Source organism: Arachis hypogaea, chromosome 13 (assembly GCF_003086295.3).
Source record: "Arachis hypogaea cultivar Tifrunner chromosome 13, arahy.Tifrunner.gnm2.J5K5, whole genome shotgun sequence".
Lineage (NCBI taxonomy): Eukaryota > Viridiplantae > Streptophyta > Magnoliopsida > Fabales > Fabaceae > Arachis > Arachis hypogaea.
The window spans coordinates 47,004,395-47,025,979 of record NC_092048.1 but is presented as its reverse complement, the minus strand read 5'-3'; positions in this window follow the sequence as shown (position 1 = coordinate 47,025,979).

The following is a 21,585-nucleotide window of genomic DNA, read 5'->3' as shown; positions in this document are numbered from 1 at the left end:
ATAAAATAAAATATTAAATTCTAAACCTAAAAAATTTTGTTTGTAAATAAAAATTACAAAAATAAAAGATAAGATAATAACTAAGAGTTAAATCCACTAAAGATGCTCCTTTGATGAGGTTTAAATTCGGATCCTTGGCACTAAACGCCAGGTGTGGCGTTTAGCGCCTTCAAGGGCAAAAGCTCCATTTCACATTCTGAGTTGCTGGCGCTAAATGCCAGCTGGGCATTTAGCGCCCATGATGGACAGCTCAAATTTTTCTCTTTCTTGCACAAAACTCTGCCAAACTGACCCGAATTTCACCTGAAATAATTAAAATACTAAAACAATTCAAAGTGGCATCCAAAGAGGATTTTTACACCAAAATACAATTAAACTTAATAAATTCTAACTTAAAATAAGCGAAAAATAGGTATAAGATGCTCATGCATCAAGCAACAATGACTCCGATCAAGTGTATGTAGGTAATGGGTCAGGTATTTCTATTTAAAAATTTAGTTCTTCAATTTCGCATGATCCATACGCTAATATTACTTTTCAATTACAAAATTTACTCCATGTACCCCAAATTTTTCAAAATCCGCTTAGCGTTGCCAGGTTTGCAGCTGATAATGGTATCTTTTTTTAAGTCTAGCCTGATTTTTGCTTTATTCGTGATCAGGCTACCAGGGAGTTTCTCCTACATGGCATAGCTAGGAATGGGAAAAATTCCTTTCACAATCTCAGAGTTCCTAGGCATGCTTTTGAGAAATCTGCTTTGTCTTACAACTCTACCTATTCTCATAAACTTTTTAGTAATAATCATCCTTCTATTTCAATACAATGTAATTCAGATAGGATTAGAAATCAAGAAATCATTCCCCCTAATTTTTATGTTTTTAACAGTTCCTGTAATCAGAATAGTAATAATACAATCTTGTGGCATAAAAGACTTGGCCACTATGCAATGAAAATAGTTCATATAGTAATGAATTAGTGTTCTATTCCTATCTCTAATTCTGGATCATCTTTACAATATATGTGTGAAATTTTTCCATTGGCTAAAATGCATAGACTTCACTTTAATGAAACTCAAACTACATATCATCAACCATTAGAATGTGTTTTTGCCAATCTTTGGGGACCTGTCCCGGTTAATTCCAAAAATGGATTTAGATACTATGCTTGCTTTGTTGATAGTTTTTCTAAATTTACAGTTATCTTCTTGCTTGAAAATAAATCTCAATCTTTACTAGCTTTTCAAAACTATAAAAAGCTTATGGAAAAACAGACAGGACACCAGATTAAGGCTTTACAAACTGATAAAGGAGGTGGATTTATATCTACAACATTTGTTGATTTTCTTAACACTCAGGGCATTCACCATAGACAGTCGTGTCCCTACACACATCACCAACAAGGAAGTGTGGAAAGAAAACACAGACATATCACAGAAATGGGACTGTCCTTTCTTGTTTTTGCATTTGTTCCCTTCCAAATTTGGGAAGATGCATTTGTTACCTTTGTCTATATCATAAATATATTGCCTACACAAGTTTTAGACAATAAAAGTCCTTATGAAATTCTATTCCATCATAAACCAGACTTTGCCTTCTTTAAAGTTTTTGGATGTGCTTGCTTTCCTTATTTAAGACCCTATAATAGACATAAATTTGATTATAAGTCTAATTTATGCCTCTTTATTGGATATAATTCTACCCTCAAAGGCTAAAAATGTATGAATAAGAATGGTAAGATATATCTTGCAAGACATGTAACTTTTATTGAGAATTTGTTTTCTTATCAATCTATGTTTTGTGATTCCTCAGATGATATTATGGACTCTCTTTCTCTTGAAGTTCTGATTAATCCTTGAACACAACTTTTTCTTTTCTTTTCTTTGGTACTTTGCACCTTGAGCCTAACCGCGACTCTTAGTGTTTTGTCCTCAAGCTTAACTTGGCACAGAAAACACCACAAGCACTTAACTAGGGAACTATTTGATTTTCTCTTTGGTTCAAGGCATTAGAAGATACCTTGTTCCAATTTATTTTAGAAATACAAAATCAGACATTTCATTGTTCATTAAACATAATCAGTCTCATGTAATCTATTTATTAGTATATGTGGATGACATTATTGTAACGGAAAATAATTCAAAGGAAATTGAACTATTGATATCTTAATTGAACAGAGTTTTTCCGCTGAAAGATCTTGGCAGGTTTAACTACTTCTTAGGCTTAGAGGCAACTTATCTCCCTCATGGTGACATGATGCTATCTCAGGTCAGATACATAAGGGAGTTGCTTCTAAAGGATGGAGTGCATAATTCTAAACCATTACCTACACCAATAGCTACAGATGTCAAACTCTTCTCCAATAATTCAGAACTGTTTGAAAATCCAACACAATATCGGTCTATAGTGGGTGCACTGCAGTATCTAACTATGATAAAACTTGATATCACATTTGCTATTAATCGTATATCCCAATTTGTGCACGGTCCAACTTTGCTTCATTGAAAAAGTGTAAAAAGGATCCTCAGATACTTGCAAAGTACGTTGGATCATGGGATTGTGTTCACAAAAGCTGCTGATTTTTGAATTCTCTCTTTTGCAGATGCAGATTGGGGAGGGGATTTGGAGGATAGAAAGTCTATCTTTGGATTTTGTGTATATCTTGGGAACAACCTCATATCTTGGAAGAGCAACAAACAAACTAAAGTGAATAGAAGTAGCACGGAGGCAGAATACAGGGCTATGTGTGCAGCTCAAACAGAAATTATGTCCTTACAGCAGCTTCTACAAGAACTTCGGATACCTCAAATTGTGGTGCCTACTATCTACTGTGATAATCAGAGTGACTGTCTTCTTGCGGCAAATTCTATACTTCTTAGCAAATGTAAGCATTTGGAGCTGGATCTGCATTTTCTAAGGAACCTGGTTAACCAAAAAGCTCTTTATATTATGCATATTCCCTCTTCTGATCAAATTACAGATTGCTTAACAAAATCAATGTCACAACACCTATTTGATAGGTATAAGCACAAACTGAGAGTATTTCAGAACCCATACCTCAGTTGAGGGGGAGGGGTATTAAGGATAGAGAGTAATAGTGTACAATAGCAGTGTGCAAAACTGCATTGCTGTCTTTCTTGATAAGTCTTGAGCTTTAATATATATATATATATATATATATATATATATATATATAGCAAACTTGGCTTAGTAAAGATGTGTAATTCTAAAATGAAATGATGCTTGATTACTCTCATTACAAGTCTTTGTCTCTATTTTAATTTTTCCTTTCTATTCAAACCTATCACTGCTCTTTCTCATAGAGCTTAGCTTAATGTACTTTCTTACCTTCTCTAAATATTTTACATACAACTTCAACCTTGAAGAGTTGTCTCTATCATACCAAAACTAAATGAGTTCGCATAGAATTTTTTTTTACTGTTAAGATGTGTGGTAATGAAAAATATGTTCAGAGTAAAATTCAATTTGTTTATAATGCTATAGCAACTTGATGAGTGGATATTTTATACATTTTTTGGCATCATTTTCATATAGTTTTTAGTAGTTTTTATTTAGTTTTATTAAGTTTTTATAGGTTTTAGTGTTAAATTCACATTTTTGGATTCTACTATGAGTTTTTGTGCTTTTGGACAATTTCAGGTATTTTCTGGATGAAATTGAGGAGCTGGAGCACAAGTTTGATTCAGAGACAGAGAAAGCACTGCAGATGCTGTCCGCACTCGAAAGAGCTTTTCTGGAGCAACAGAAGTCTAAATGGAGAGCTCTTAACGGCTATGGAAAGGTGACTTCCAGAGCTTTTCAGAAATATATAATAGTTTATACTTTTCTTCGGATTAGAAGGCCCAAAACTGGTGTCCAACGCTAGCTACCTGCCCCCTTCCAGGCGACCAGCGCCCAAAGAGCAGAGACCAATGTCCAAACACCCAGAGAGGATCCCCTAGCTGGCGTTCCACACCCAAGAGACCTCATAGCACATGGATCTCATCAAAGCTCAGCCCAAATACTCACCAAGTGGGCCCCAAAAGTAGATTTTAGCACTAAATAGACTGTTTTACCCTTACTAGTCATCTGTATAGTATTTAAAGTATATTTTACATAATCATTCGAAGAACACACTAGAGAGGACGCATACCTGACAACCCTATTTTCATTTTACATTGTATTTTACCTTCAGTATGAGTTTCTAAACCTCCTAAGTTGAGGGGAGGAGCCCTGCTGAGTCCTATGAATTAATAAAAGTATTACTGTTTCTCTTCGTTCTGTGTTTGATTAATTCTAAGATGTATACTCGATCTTCATCGTGGTGAATAGGATGATCAGACAATCAGCTCTGTTCATCACATTAAGACGAACGTGCCTGACAAACACCCGCGTCTACTTGGGCTCAGAGTGCGTCTTTCATCGGACAATGATGAGCCAACAGCTATGTTTATACATCTCTCAGACGGCTAATCCATGACTTCGTTGGAGACTTCTCGAGACATCAGTTCAGCCGATTTCTGGGGAGATTAGGATCTCTGTGGTAGAGGCTAGAACCCAAGGTGCAGCATTTTCTGATCCGAAAGATCCGACATTGTTTGTGGCGTTTTGAGTAGGATCATTAAGAAGAATGAACTAAATGAGATTCACCCTCAATCAGAATGGATCCGCACTAAACCTGGGGTTCAGATCTGGAGGAGTATTGGCAGCTACTCAAACCAGTGTCAATCACATACAGCCTGCCATTGAAGAAATCACTCACAAGCAAAGAGAGCAGTAATACCGGAGTTAATTCAGAAAGGCAAAGCAACTCTAATCCTCAACTCTATCCCTATCACTGATTTCCATTTAATTTACAAAGTATCTTTATTAGTTATATGTCTTCAAAGTTTCATAATCCTAACACAACTCCGTATCCAACAACCTTCTGATCTGCCTGACTAAGACCTGCAAGATAACCATAGCTTGCTTCAAACTACAATCCTCGTGGGATCGACCTTGACTCGCTCAGGTATTACTTGGACGACCCAGTGCACTTGCTGGTACTGCTGTACGAAAGTGTGGGGATTGTATGCACCAAGCTTTTGGCGCCGTTGCCGAGGATTGTTCGAGTTTGGACAAACTGACGGATTGTCTTGTTCCCTAGATCAGATAATTTTTATTTTATTGAGTCTTTTATTTTTATTTTTTCCTCTTCAATTTTCGAAAATTATTAAAAACTTTTTCAAAAATATTTTTCTTTTCTTTGTTTAATTTTTGTTCTTGGTATCGAGTTATGCATGTTCTTGTTTTCTGTTTTTCAGTTACAAAACTTTTAAAATCTTTTTCATACAGTTTATTTTCAAGCATCCTTAACTTTCAGTTTGAGAGTCCTTGTTTGTGTTCTTGATTAAATCTTTTATTTTTTTCTTCTCTATTATTTTTTTCAAAAAAAAAATCAAAAAGCTTTTCAAAAATATTTTTTATTTACTTTGTTTAATCTTTGTTCTTTGTTTGAGTCTTATGTTCTTGTTCTTGTTGAGTTTTTCGTTTTCTTCAAGCCTTTCTTTCAAAAAATTTTCAAAAATAGTTTCTTTGTTTAAATCTTGTGTCAAGTCCTTAAGTTTGGTGTTTTCTTGTTATTTTTCTTTCAATTTTCGAAAATATATGTTTGGTTTTCTAAAAATTTTAAGTTTGGTGTTCTTTCTATGTTGTTGTGTTCTTTGAGTCTTTGAGTTTTTTTCTTTGTGTTCTTGTGAGTCTTCAAAGTGTTCTTGAGTCTTTTTTGTGTTTTGATCTTAAAATTTTTTAAGTTTGGTGTTCCTTTGTATTTCCCTCCAAATTTTTGAAAATAAGCAGCATTAGATCTAAAAATTTTAAGTTTTGTGTCTTTTGTGTGTTTTTCTCTTTCATCATTAAATCAAAAATAAAAAATATCTTTTCTAACTTAATTTTTAACATAATTTTCGAAATTTTTAATTAAAAATTCATATTTCAATTTCAAATTTTTATCTTATCATATCTTAGTTGTCAAGTTTTCAAAAATAAAATATTTTCAAAAATAAAAATCTTATCTTTTTCAAAAATCTTATCTTATCTTTTTCAAATTTCAATTTTCAAAATTAAATCTTTTTCAAAATTAAATTTCTTATCTTATCTTTTTCTAATTTTAAATTTTAATTTCAAAACTTTTCTTATCTTATCTCTTATTTTATTTTAAATTAAAATCTTTTCTTAATTAATATCTTATCTTCTCTCTCTTATATTTCAAAACTACCTAACTAACTCTCATCTCTTCTTAATTTTCGAAAACTTCTCTCCTTCTCTCTCATCTATTTCAAAACTACCTAACTAACTCTTATCTATTCTTAATTTTTGAAAATTCCACTTCTCTTCTCTCTCTTCTTTTTTTTTTCAAAACTACCTAACTAACTCTTCTCTCACTTAATTTTCAAAAACTTCTCCTTCTTCTCTCTCTTCTATTTTCAAAAATTCAACATTTAAATTTTAAATTCTTTTTAAATTAATTAACTTAATTTTTGAAAACTAATTAATAAATAAATAAAATAAAAACAAAAATATTTTAATTCTTATTTACTTTTTCTATTTATACTTCTTCTCTTCTCATCTCTACTCATATCATTCTTCTTTTTCTCCCTCTGTATTCTTCCTTCTCTCTTTTATTTCTCTCTTCTTTCTTCACATCTCACTGGAAGCTCTTTCGTCCAAGTGGTACAAAAAGCTTTCTTCTTTTCTTTCTTCTCCTTTCTTGTTTATGACCGGGAATAGGGATAAAGAACCCCTCTTGACTCCTGATCCTGAACCTGAGAAGACTCTGAGAAGGCGTTTACAATAAGCTAAAGCACAACACTCCGGAAGAGACCTTTCAGAAAGTTTTGAACGAGAAACATAGGATATGGCCGAACCTCAAGAGGAGCCTAGAAAGGTCCTTGGTGACTTTACCATGCCTACCTCTGAATTTTATGGCAGAAGTATCTCTGTACCTGCCATTGGAGCTAACAATTTTGAGCTTAAGCCTCAGTTAGTATCTCTTCTACAGCAGAACTGTAAATTCCATGGACTTCCATTGGAAGATTCACATCAGTTCTTAGCTGAATTCTTATAGATCTGTGATACTGTAAAGACTAATGAAGTAGATCCTAAAGTCTATAAGCTTATGCTCTTTCCCTTTTCTGTAAGAGACAAAGCTAAGATATGGTTGGATGCCCAACCAAGGGAGAGTCTTGACTCTTGGAAAAAGCTGATTAATGCTTTTTTGGCTAAGTTCTTTTCCCCTCAAAGGATGAACAAGATTAGAGTGGAAGTTCAAACTTTCAGACAAAGAGAAGGTGAATCCCTCTATGAAGCTTGGAAAAGATATAAGCAACTGATCAGGAGATGCCCTCCTGACATGCTCTCAGAATGGTCCATCATAGGCGTGTTCTATGATGGCTTGTCTGAGATGTCCAAAATCTCATTGGACAGCTTTGTAGGTGGATCACTCCACTTGAAGAAAATACCTGCAGAAGTAAAAGAACTCATTGAAATGGTTGCAAGCAACCAATTCATGTATACTTCTGAAAGAAATCCTATAAACCATGGGACCTTTCAGAAGAAAGGAGTTCATGAAGTTGATACTCTGAATGCTATATTGGCTCAGAACAGGATCTTGACCCAATAGGTCAACCTGATTTCCCAGCATCTGACTGGAATACAAACTGCAGCTAGCAGTGCTCAGGAAGTTTCTCCTGACATAGAAGCTTATGATCCTGATCAACCAACCATGGAGGAGGTAAATTACATGGGAGAACCCTATGGAAATACCTACAACCCTTTAGAGAGGAACCATCCAAATCTTTCATGGAAAGATCAACAGAAACCTCAGCAAGGTTTCAATAACAATCAAGGTGGTAGGAACCAGAATAGGTTCAATAACAGACCACCATTTCCATCTTCTCAAGGGAACATGAAAACCTCTAAGCAGAGCCTTTCTGACTTAGTTACTCTGGTTTCCAGCCTCTCTAAGACCACTCATAGTTTCATTAATGAAACAAGGTCCTCCATCAGAAACTTGGAGGTGCAAGTTGGTCAACTGAGCAGGAGGATCCCTGAGATTCCTCATAAAACTCTTTCCAGTAATACTGAGGTAAATTCTAGAGAAGAGTACAAGGCCATAACCATGGAGGTGAAGGCCAAATTGGAGGAGAATGGGAAGGCATTGAACGCCAGTGAAGAAGCCGTCACTGGCCGTTCAATGCCCATCCTGGCAGTAGAGCTGGCGGTGAACGCAAGCTAGGGAGCACTGGCTGGGCGTTCAATGCCCAAACACCCAGGCTTTCTGGCGTTGAACACTAGTGAGGAACCCCTCACTGGGCGTTCAACGCCCAACCAAGTAGGCTTCCTGGCGTTAAACGCCAATGAGGAACCCCTCAATGGGCGTTCAATGCCCAGAATGCTAGAGGGACTGGCGTTTAACGCTAGTCAGGGTGGATACCAAGGGCGTTCAGCGCCCAAAGAGCTCACAGAGCTGGTGTTGAACGCCAGTCAAAGCACACCCTTTGAGTGCTAAAATCCCACTCAAGAACCCTCTAGCCGAGAACCAAAGGAAATCATAAAGACCATAAAGGTTCCTTTGCATACACTTCTGTAGTGCATGAGTTCTGATGACTACTCGTCCTTGGATGAGGATGAAGACACTAGGGAAGAGCAAGTTGCTCGGTACCTAGGAGCTTTTATGAAGCTGAATGCAAAGTTATTTGGTATAAGGCCATTGGAGGAAGAACCTCAACTGCTTACCAAAGAACTCCATGCTTTGGATCAGCAGAGCCTACCTTAGAAGCTTCCAGATCCTAAACGCTTTATGATTCCTTGCACCATAGGCACCATGACCTTTGAAAAGGCTCTGTGGTGACCTAAGGTCAAGCATTAACCTCATGCCACTCTCCTAGGTATCTTTGAAAAGAGTAGTAATACCGGAGTTAATTCAGAAAGGCAAAGCAACTCCAATCCTCAACTTTATCCCTATCACTGATTTCTATTTAATTTACAGAGTATCTTTATTAGTTATATGTCTCATAGTTTCATAATCCTAACACAACTCCGTATCCAAGAACCTTCTGATCTACCTGACAAAGACCTACAAGATAACCATAGCTTGCTTCAAACCACAATCCTTGTGGGATCGACCCTGACTCGCTCAGGTATTACTTGGACGACCAAGTGCACTTGCTGGTACTGCTGTAGGAAAGTGTGGGGATTGTACGCACCACAACTCCAAACTCAACTTCCAAAAACAAATTAAAAAATGCTAAAATTTTCTAAAGTCTTCAAAAGCATAAATTAGGAATACACTATAAGAAAAATATTGAGTACCGTCGGAATTATTGTTGGACTAATGAAAATAATCTGGCGGTAATAATATTACCAGTAGATATACCGTCGCACAAAATCTGACGATATAATCCTCATTGCGAATCATTTATCGTCGAATTTTCCAATTCGTCAATAATGACCATCGAATTCTGCGATGAATTCTTTGCCTGAAAACTATTTGATTACCGGTGAGAATATTGGCGCCACACTATTTTGTTTCTGGCTTAATTACCGTCGTATTTTTTTGGTAAATCTGATGCTAGCTTTAATTTTTGTTTTTTTTAAAACATAATTAGTAGTCAAATTATATTTTTTATTTTTTCAAATTTATTTTTTACCCAATTAGTGGTCGAATTCTCAATAATAGAAACCAAATAACGATTTTATTAAATGTCAAGTGTATGAATCAAATCAAAAGTCAAATAAGTAAAATACAATCAAATAGTCTAGAATAAAATTCTAATCACTATGGATCCTAAAAGTCGTCATTGTCATCCCCTGGTCTTGCTGAGGCGGCAAACTAGCACGCATTTGCTTCTGGTCCACCGCCATCTGTTGCTCAATCCGCTGAAGTCGCCCCAACTCCTACCTAAGCTCCATCTAGAGAGAATCTGTGTCTGATATGCGTGCGAGGATCTCGTTATATCTCTCCTTAGACTGCTACAGTTACTGAGCCTGTTGGTGAAGGCTCTTGGTGAGATTCAGCACCTGTTTCCTCAAATCGAGGACACTGTCCTCGGGATCAACAACATGGCTAGTGGCAGAGGTAGATGAAGCCCTCAGTGTAGAGGTGTGAAGGTTCTCGGTGAAGAACGATCCTAGCTCGTAGGCACAATTCTTGTACGGCTCAGATGCAGTCTCGCGCCAAACCGTGTCAAGATCGACAACTGCATCAGCAGTGTTGCTGGCGTTTCTCTAGTAGCCTAGGATTGCTGGGTTGCAGCTTCAGTCTCTGCGTGTAGGACTCCTACGTAACACATGATAGAAGGCGGATGACAGTTAATTGAAAACTTTACGTCAAATGATGCTTACTCACATAATGATCCGCAGACCGCTAATCAGCAAATCTTTCTTTGTTCTCCTTAGAAGTGTGAGTATAATTGAAGGTCTTCGCCATCGTTGCATCATGATCTAACGACTTAGAATACACATGTTGAAATAATATGTTAAATCTGGTAATAATGACATTAAATGTCAAAGAAAAATGAACTTAATAACAACATGAAACAAGTTACATACCAGCACGGCCTTTGTCTTCATGAAAGTCGCTGAACTCCCGGTATACTTCAATGACCACCCTATTATCCCTGTTTGTAAGATGGCGATGCCTGAACCCTATCATCAAATACATAATTAAATAAAATAGAAGATATAAACTAACTAAGGTTTGAATATGTTGAGTTTTTACCGCCTACTTCTGACACTACCGCTCTCTGGTCTCAGCATGGATCTTTTTTAGCTCAACCATTGGTGATCGTACATCAGCTTGATGATATTGATATACTCCTGTATACATGCATTGTTATTTGGAGCAAACCTATCAATGGAAAACTTAAAATTATTAGTTTACTAAAAATTATTTGAAGTAATCTACAAACTTCAATTATATTTAGATATTTTAAAATTTTGGCATAGTTTCATCTATAACTAAAAGACACCAAAAACTTTATCCATCAACAGTTCACTTAAATAATTCATAAACAAACTAATATGGCATTATATGACTTAAGCAGCAACATCCATCAACAATTAGAAATTCTCAAACACTGTTCAAACCTACTAACCTAAAACGACCATATCTTAACAACATAAATCCACTAAAATTAGAAAATTAAATGTAACTCAATTAAACTAACCAACTAAAATGAAAAACTTAAGATTAGTAACCACATATATTGAGTAAGAATGTCAAAATACTTTGCATATAAAAGACTTAAAATAGTACTCATGTCATCAAACCATCAGGCTAAATCATCATTCATACAATGGGAGGTGGTGGAGGAGCATCTAGTTGGGATCTGTGAGAGGATTCTGGCATTGCGGTATCTATTGCTGGAGGAGGCATCATCGTCGAAATAGTGGGATGCTGAGCGGATGGAGATAGTGGAGGAGTCGACTCTGGTGAAGTAGCCAGACGACTTCCTGATGGCGGGAGTGACGCAACAGAAAGAGCCACATAGTTGGAAATAAAGACCATAATGAATGGCTGATCCTATGCACCCATTGCCTGTAACATCCTAGGAGGGGTAGTTGCAGTACAGGGTGATATCGATGACTGAGAAGTCTTGGGAGTACCAGTAGACACTCTCCCTCTACCATGACTACAAGGTCGATTTGTGACACCTCTATCTGTCGTCATGTCTGCAAAGAACATACTAGTAAACACATATATTACAACAATATAATATCAAAAATATATCACAGCCTACAACTCAGATCAAAAACACCTAAAAAGTGACTAGTTAACAAATTTTAGACTAAGTCATGCTTTTAAATAAATCAAGCTCAAATATGAGCAAAAAATGTCTAACAAATCACAACACTACAAGAAAAAATAATATTTGTAACTAAAAAAATTGTTACAAAAAATCTAAATTTTGAAACGAAAGGTATTTGTAACAAAAAAAAGGATGTTGCAGTATGTCCCATTACAAAAAGTTTTTGTAACAAAAAAAATAAAACTGTTACAATACAAAGTAATATTTTGTAACAATTTTTTTTAATACAAAAACTAAAATTTGTTACAATAGTGATAACACTATTTGACCTTTAAAATGTTTTTCGTAACAAGTTAAATTTTTGTGTCATAATATTTTGTTACAAAATACTACTTACTTTTGTAACATTTTTTACTCTTAGTTACAAAAATAAAAAGTTCATTTTAAAATATTTAATTAAATAATTGATATATCAATTAATTTTCTAAACACGCTAACTTAACATTTATATAATATATAATCATATAGATAATTAGAATATCTTACATATCATTAAGATTCTTTTACAATAAAATAAGTTCTACAAATTCAACTAAACATAACTTTTTCCTAACATAAAATTGTATCATATCGGATTTATAATTCTTGACTCTTCTAGCATATTTCAGTCAAGTTGGTATCAATTTTGTACCCCTGCAAATATGAACAATGAAAACCAAAATTAAAAAATAACACATAACACTATCTTCATCATATTAAAAATTAAGTTAGAACTTACGAGGTAAAATTAACTAATTCTTTAAGAATCTATTCTTAAAGTTTAAACCTAGCCAATCAAGAATGTAATTTTCAAGAATTAACAATCCAATATATAAACTCGGGCTAATTAATCATAATTCAATTCATTAAATTTACATAAGTATCAATTGTCAAACAATCACTATAAAACACAATTTTCACCAAAATCCTCATAACAAATATACTTGATTTTTTTTTTATACTTTTACACTCATAAAGTTCCATAATGAGGTATATGTCAAAATACAATATAAGAACATTACAATAATTATCCTAATGAAAATCCAAACCTGAAAAGAGAAAGTTCTAAAGCAGCGCACCATCTAAATTTAACAAAGCAGTAAAGCACCCGTATAAGTTTATGTTATTGCAGAAGCAATAGTGATGCGAAGAGTTTGGAAATAGAGAAGTATAGCAAGAATGGAAAAATAAAACTGAATTAACCAAAATTGACAATGAGTAAAAAATCTAACTGATTACAATGAGTATTAGGCTTATATAGAAAGAATCTGTTGATAATAAAGCTAAAGGCTCCCTAACCAACTTATAACAAACTGAATAATAACTTGACAGCTAAGCCACACTATCTTAAACTTTTTTGAACTCTAATTGCTCCTTCTTTTCATTACTAACAGCACCATCAACAAAATTATTCCAGAATTATTAAAATCAAACCATCGACATTTATTCCAGAATTATAAAGATTATAGAAACAAAAAATTTAACAACAGAAACTGCAACAACGTTATTCTGCCCGAGTTCAGAAGAAAAAAAATCAGCACTATAACCCCATCAATAACTCAGAATCAGAAAAATCAGCAACCAACAACTCACAAATCAGAATCAATAAAATTAACAAAACTCAGCAATGCAGTGAAATACTGTAGCACCATCAACAACGCAGAATTAGAAAAATCAGTAACCAACAAACAGGAGAGAGGTGAGGCTCAGTGATGTTTTTCAGCAACACAAAACTTTACCTCAAAATATGATTTACAACAAGAAAAAAAATTAGCTCAGTCATAATTTCAGCAACAAATTCAATTTTCATAATAAAACTAAAGGCATAGTGATGATTTACAGCAATGAAATTGAAAAAATAAAGAATATGGCCAAAGGAAGCTCACCTCCAGGGACCAACTAGATGCTGGTTCCGTCTCCCGGTGATGGCAGAAACTAACTCCTTCTCCTCATCGCGTTCTGGTCCTCTCTAACGGCAGTGACAGATCTGGCAACGACGGGAGTCACATGATGAGCGAAAATTTGTTGTTGGTCTAGATTTTCTTCTTAAAGTAAGGAATCACTTCGTCGTGAGCATAGCTCCAAACCAACAAACAATCTTTGCAATCAAATTAAGATATGGTTTTGTCACAAGTAACAAACCCCTAAATTTATAAACCAAAGTATTTGGACTCCGGGTCGTCTCCCTAGGACACAATGTAATGCTTAATTATTGGCTATGAAGGGGTAAGGGGGTTTTGGTTCATAAGAGGGCAAGACAGTAAATTAAGCAAGTAGTTAAAGGAAACAAGATAAAAAACTCTTGGCTAAAACTTAGGTGATTGAGATCACTATCCTTGTCAACAAACCAAATATTGATAATTATGAGAGGCCAACCCATTAAGTCTATTTCCCAAAAGCTTTAAGTACGTAACATTTACTCCTAAGCTTGAAGTACGTCAAATAGGTTTGATCACATCAACCCTTAAGTCCTAACCTACCTACTAATTAACTTAGTAGTGGGTTAGCGTCAATGGGTATCAAATTGATCACCATGGGTTCTCAAATCACCAACTCTATCATACCCAATAACTCAAGTTTACCCAATTCCTTTGGCTTAGACCAAGAGTTGACAAAACTACTCAAAAACTAAGGAGAACATTTCATCAAACACATAGAGTGCAATAAAAGTAAACATCATAAATTGCAAGAATAATAAAATCTAACAACTACTAAGTGCAAGAAAAGTAAGAACACAATTCAATTCATCAATAAAAAGAACATCAACATCAAAATTGCATTAAATGTAAACCGAATCTAACATGAGTTCTTCATCATAAAAGAGAGCAAATTGAGAAATTAACATCACAAATAAGAGGATCAAGATGTAGAAATGAGAAATTATAAAAGAAACAAGATGAGATCAAGTAATTAAACATGAATCTAAGATAATCTAACATAATCCTAACCTAATTCTAGAGAGAAGAGGGAGCTTCTCTCTCTAGAAAACTAACTAAAGGCTCATGTTGGCTAAACTAATTATTCCCCCTTTGCTTGGACTTCAATTCTGCATGAAATACACTCAGAAACAAGTTGGATTTGGGCCTGGGTAGCTCAGAAATCGCCCCCAGCGTTTTGCCTTTAAGTGGGCCATGTGAGAGTATTGGCACGTGCGCGCCATGTGCGCGTGCGCGTCGATTGACAAATTCTTTACCCGCACGGACGCGGAATGTATGCGTGCGCGTCTATAGGTGAGACCACTTTTGCGCGTGCGTACCTTGTGTGCGTGCACGTCCTTTGATGCATTCCCAATATTTGTTTCTTCATGCATTCTCCCCTTTGTATGCTTTTCTACTTATTTCTTCCATCCAATACTTGCCTTATAAACCTGAAATCACTCAACACACACATCAAGGCATCGAATAGAATTAAAGTGAATCAAAATTACCAATTTAAGGCCTAAAAAAATGTTTTTACACTTAAGTAAAATTCAAGGGAGAATTACAAAACTATGCTATTTCATTGAATAAATGTGAGAAAAGGTGGTAAAATCCCCTAAAATAAGCACAAGATAAATCACGAAATCAGGGTTTATCATCACAGCACGCAAAATCGAGGAACGAACGGTAGCGATGGTGGCTGGAACGAACGGCGACGGTGACGCACCTTCAGTGGCGGCGACGGCGCATGCAATGGCAGCTCGAGGTGACGATGGTGACGTGAACCTCCACAATGACGACGGAACAGGGCGCAATGGCAGCACCCTCCTCCTCGTGCTTGCTCTCTCTCTCTCTCTCTCTCTCTCTCTTCAACGGCCATGCTGGGACGACAGCAGGCGTTCGGCAGCGGTGAGACAAAGACGCGTGGCTTCACGGATGGTGAGGTGCGACGCCGGCGCGGGACAGCTCTCTCTCCTATTCTCTTCTTCCTTCCGTCGCAGCCCACTCTCTTCCCTCTTCTTTCTTCCCTTTGTTTCTTTCTTATTTCGTGTATGTGCTCGGCTAGGGAGAAGAGATGTCTGAACTAGGGTTAAATACAATTAGGATTAAGATTAAAGTTAAAAAAATAGAGAAAAGTAGTATAAAAATTTAAATATTCAAAATGTTTAATTATTTTAAAGGGTAAAGTATACTTTTTGTCCCTGAAATTTGTCAAAAATTTTTAAAATACCCTTAAGTTTTATTTTGTTTCAATTTCGTCCCAGAAGTTTTCGATTTGTATCAAATATACCCTTGACGGCTAAATTTTCAAAAAATTTAAGACCAATCTAACAATAATGCATGAAAATTATGCTTAATTTATTTGTGTTGAGGATTGTTCTTATGAAATTGTTGTTGAATTGATCTTAAATTTGTTGAAAAATTAGCCGTTAGGAGTATATTTGATGCAGATCGAAAACTTTTGGGATAAAATTGAAACAAAATAAAAATTAGGGACATTTTTAAAACTTTTGTCAAACTTCAGGGACAAAAAAGATACTTTACCCTATTTTAAAAATTATAGAAGGATTTTAATTAATTTAAATTTAAATTATTAAAATTTTATTTAATTGTCTTAATAAAATAATTGTTGAAACCTCAAATTTTGATCAAATAAAATAAGAATAATTTTAAAATTTTAGTAAAAATTTTAAGACACTTAAATTTAAATTTAATTTTATCCTCCAATTATTTAAATTTTAAAATTTAAATTATACACAATACTTTCTTATTATTAAAAGAATTATTTTTGAACCGTTATTAGTTAAATTCAATTTGATATAAATGAAATTTTAATTTTTTATTGCGATTGATTTTAGAAAATAATAATCCTTAAATTTATAAAATTAATTTTTTATAATTAAATTTTTAAAAGGTCGGAGATTTATAATGCATGTAATAAGGCAGGTTATAGTATTTTACAATTTTTAACTTTTTAATATTTTATTATTAAATATTTTTTATTTGAGAAATTAATTTCCAATGAGAATTCAGAGTTGATCCCTTATATATATATATATATATATATATATATATATATATAATATTTTTTTTAAAAATTGATTATTAATAAAGATTAGATATATTAATTTATTAAAAAAATATTTTATAAATTTTTAATATTAATAATTTAATTTTTAATATTTTATAAAAAATACTTAATTATCAAAACCAATATTTTAGAAAAACTAAAGTTTTGAAAAAAAAATTACCATGCAAAAAAATTATATAAATAATTTTTTTTCACACTAAAAGTTTTAACATCTTGAAACAAAATTTTTTTTAGTTACAAAAAATTTTAAATTTTGTGGCAAAATCTTTTTTAGTTACAAAAAATCTTTTACTATTGAATTTTGAGACATTAATTTTTTATTACAAAATATTTTGAATTTTTGCGATAACTTAATTTTTTGCTATAAAGTATTATAAATTTTTGCAACAAAATACCATTTCGTTACAAAAATCAACGTAATTTATAACAAAAAAATCATGTTGTTATAAAATATTAAGACGTTTTGTAACAAATTGTTATGTTGTTACAAAACATTCTTATTTTGTAACGATAACTAATTTTTGTTAAAAAAATAACAATTTGTAACAATTTGAAAATTAATACAAAATTTTTATTACAAATGCTTCATTTTCTTGTAATGAAAGTAAACTCAGGTCATATAACTATAATACAAATATGACTTTTTATCGATAAAATATGTGACTGTACAAATTAATAGAAAATCTTTAATTTATTGAATCTCAAGCAATCCACCATCACGACTATTCAATATGCCTAACAAGAATAATGTGGAAGTAAGAATTGAGTTTTGAAAATCCAATCAAAATTTTAGAAAGAGCTTTTTGAGGCATTTTTATAAATATTTGGCGTGCAAAATAATGAAACACATCAAATAACATAACCAAACATTTTCTTAACATCAATTAACAAGTACAGTACACTAGCAATAGCATTTTGAAATATTTCCAGCAACATATCCAAATAAACAGTTTTAATCAATCAAGCAATTCACAATTTTAAATATTTTTTAACAACTTAAAATCTAACCTATCTTAATAACCTAAATCACAAAAATCAGAAAACTAAATTGAAAAAACCATAAAACTGATTCAAAATTTAAAACTGAAACTCTAATCAAACCTAGGATAAATTAAACTAAAATTAATGGATTTAAAACGAAATTTTGTTCAAGAACTAGCAATAGAGAATACAGGAATAGGGAAAAGATGCAGTGGCGACGACAATGGAATGAGGCAGCAGCGATGGCATCGATGGTTCAAGAATCTAAGGCAACGACGGTGATGGAACAAGGCAGCAGCGACGGCGATGGAATCCCTGGCAGCAATGACGATGTTACAAAGGAGAGGAGAGGGAGAACCAAGGTGAGAGAGAAGGAGAGAGGATAAGGCAAAGTGATGGGGAAGGGTTTCTGAATTCGAATTTTATTCAATTTTACCATCGGATTTACTGGCGGATAAAGCCACGTTTCACTAATTCATATTATCGTAAAAAGTTTCAGACAGTAAATTCAACGGTAAGATTGGCACCTATAAAACAAATTTTTGTGCCTTTTTTTACCGTCAGAATTTGGAACAGATTATAGAATCCGACGGTAGGTTTTTTCTGGGACGAATTTTCACTTACAACTGTCGAAAATTCGATGCTAAATCTGTTGGTAACGTCTGTCACTAAATCCAACAATATTCAGTGGTGCAGATTTTCGAATGTCCACAACTGAACCGGCAAGTACAACGGGTCGTCCAAGTAATATCTCAAATGAGTGAGGGTCGATCCCATGAGGATTGATAGACTGAACAACAATGGTCGAATGATTGGCTTAGTTAGACAAGTAGAAAAGGTTGTTTTGGTGATTTTCAAAAGCATTAAACAATAAAATGAGAGTAAAGAAAGCAAATAATGAGTTTGGTATGAAAACAGTGAGAGAAAACAGTTAAGGTATCGAAAATGTTTACTTTTTCGGATTAAAATTTTTTACCAACTATTTTAATCATGCAAGATTCATTTCATGGCAAACTGTAATTGACTAAACCCTAATCTCTTAGCGATTTAGCCTCATCTAACCTTCATGAACTGCCAATCTCTTGGTCATTTGATTCCGATTAGAGGGTTAAGTACAAATCTAGTTCATGGCCACAAAAATCCTAATTACCCAAAGCTAAACTGATTATATGTCACGTATCCAGATTAGTTCAAGTAATTAGCAATTTAGGAGGAATTTACTTTCAAGGTGTTGTTCATGTGAGAGACCTCTCTCAAGGATCACATAAACGCATATAGAATAAGGGTCATACTCTCGTTCCACCTTAATTCATTAAATTAAGAACGAACGTAATCCTTGAAATTGAATCAATGCATTAATTAAATTAGAAAAGTAATAGTTTCAATCCGTAGAAATACACAGAGCTCCTAACCTTAATAATGGAGGTTTAGTTGCTCATGGGAAAAATAAACCCTAACAGAGAAAAGTATGAATGTGCGGAAGAGGAGAGAATCCCCTCCTGGAGAAGTTGTTCCCTAAGGTAACGTTTGTTTTCGGAGACAGGACACAAAGACATGGACAGTACATGTTTAAAATGTGTTTGGAAGCAGAGACATGGACACGGAACACATTGTCTCCGAGACAGTTTTTTATATTTTTGTGTCCACTCTTTTATGAAGGACAATGATGGACACGGAATTTGAAAGAGTGGACACGGACTTTTTTATAAATTTTGTTTTCCTTTTTGTCCATAGATATTTTTTATTATTCCACTATTATCCCTTCTTATTTTTCCTATAATTAGTCTTAAAACTTTTTTTTTCATGTAAAAACGAATTCTTTTTTAAAATTGATTTTTTATTTAAAATTAATCTGGCTTATTAACCTAAACAAAATTTTTTATTAACCAAACTCAGATCTATTTTTTATTAATCTTAACCATATGTATTCCTACATATTAATAATAAATTTAAAAATAAAATAAATATATTTATAATTTTTATTTTAATATAAATACTATTATATATTTTTTTATTAAAATTTTTGGTCTCTTCAAACATTTTTTCAAGTTTCGTCTGTACTCCTACGTACTCTCATTCTCTATTAAATTAGTTTGTACTTGACGTAGAAAATTTAGAATCATATGGTTATTTTAGTCATTTCATATAATATTTTAGTCTTGTCTATGTATATCCAAACATAATACTGGACATTACATTAGTGTCTTGTACATCGTATCCAAACACAATACACAAACAATAATTTTTAGTGTCTCCGTCCTATTGTCTCTGTCTCTGTGTCATGTTCTGTCCTGTCTCTGAAAACAAACCCAGTCTAAGGGTTGAATCATTTCCCTTTTATAACTAATCCTAATTTGATTTGAAACTAAAATAAAATATTAAATTTTAAATCTAAAAGATTTTGTTTGTAAATAAAAATAACTAAAATAAGATAAAAGATAACAATTAAAAGCTAAATCCCACTAAAGATGCTTCTTTGAGTGAGGTTGACCCGTACTATTGGCATTTAGTGCGAGAATTGGCGTTCAGCGCTAGGAATGGTAGTGGCTTGGGCGCTGGTTCTCCCTTCTTGGGATCGGCGTATAGCGCCAGAATTGATAGTGATTCTTGAAAAAAAGTATGAACTATTATATGTCGTTAGAAATCTCTGAAAGTTGGCTTTTCAAAGCCATTGAAATTGCATCAATTGGATCTCTGTAACTCAAGTTATGCTCGTTGGAATGTAAGGAGGTCAGGATTGACAGAATCCACTTTCTTCCTTTGTTTTATACGTTTGAATCTATACTTGATGTGAAGTTCCAGGATTGCTTTAGGTATCCCAGAACCTTATATTTTACATTACTGGGAACTGTTACCATATTGATAACCTCCGGTTATCATACCATATATTGTTGTTTTTCATATGCAGGTCGTAACCCACCTCAGTGAGTTGCAAGATGGTGACGGAATGGAGGATCTTTTATCACCCTTTTGTATTTTGGATTACTTTGTCATAGATATACTCTCACTTTTGTATTTTTGTTGCCTTAGAGGCTTGATTTGAGAGATAAGTTGTATATGCTGTTTTAACTCAAAAACTCTGTATTGTCCGTATGTAACTAGTCGGCCTAAACTCCGCAGGCTATGGCTAGAGTTCTTTTGACTATCATACTTACATATATCTATCTTGATTACTATTGTATTATGCTGTATCTTGTGCCTCTATGATTGTAGTTATCGTGTGAACGCTTCGCGCTTTTCTGTGTCTGTTTTGAGCTATAATTTTTCATCGAGTTTCTAGTATTATTAATTCTTTTTATATGCAATATTTTATGAGCTTTACACATGTCGTGGCGCTTTGTTATCCTTTGCTTTACGGCATGAAATAAACCTCGGGGTAATTAATGCGTGAGCATCTTCTCTATCTTTTTCTAGTAAATTTGCATTCAAATTATTGAGTTTAATCAAGATTTAAATATCTTTTAGCCACTATGGATGCTACTTTGAGTTGTGTGCATTTCTGTTTATTTTAGGTAGCATTCGAATGGATTTGACGGAGTTTTGTAGCAGAAAGGGGAGAAAGCGAATGATGCTGTCAACCCCGACCTCCTTGCACTCAACCAGGAATAACTTGAGTTACAGAGGTCCAATTGACGTGGTTTTAGCGGCATTGGAAAGCTAACTTATAGGGCTTTCCAACAATATATAATAGTGTACACTCCTTCTCTAGAGAACTCTGCCCACTCCACGTTGAACTTGGCCCCTGCCAAGTTCAACGTGAACTTGAAAGC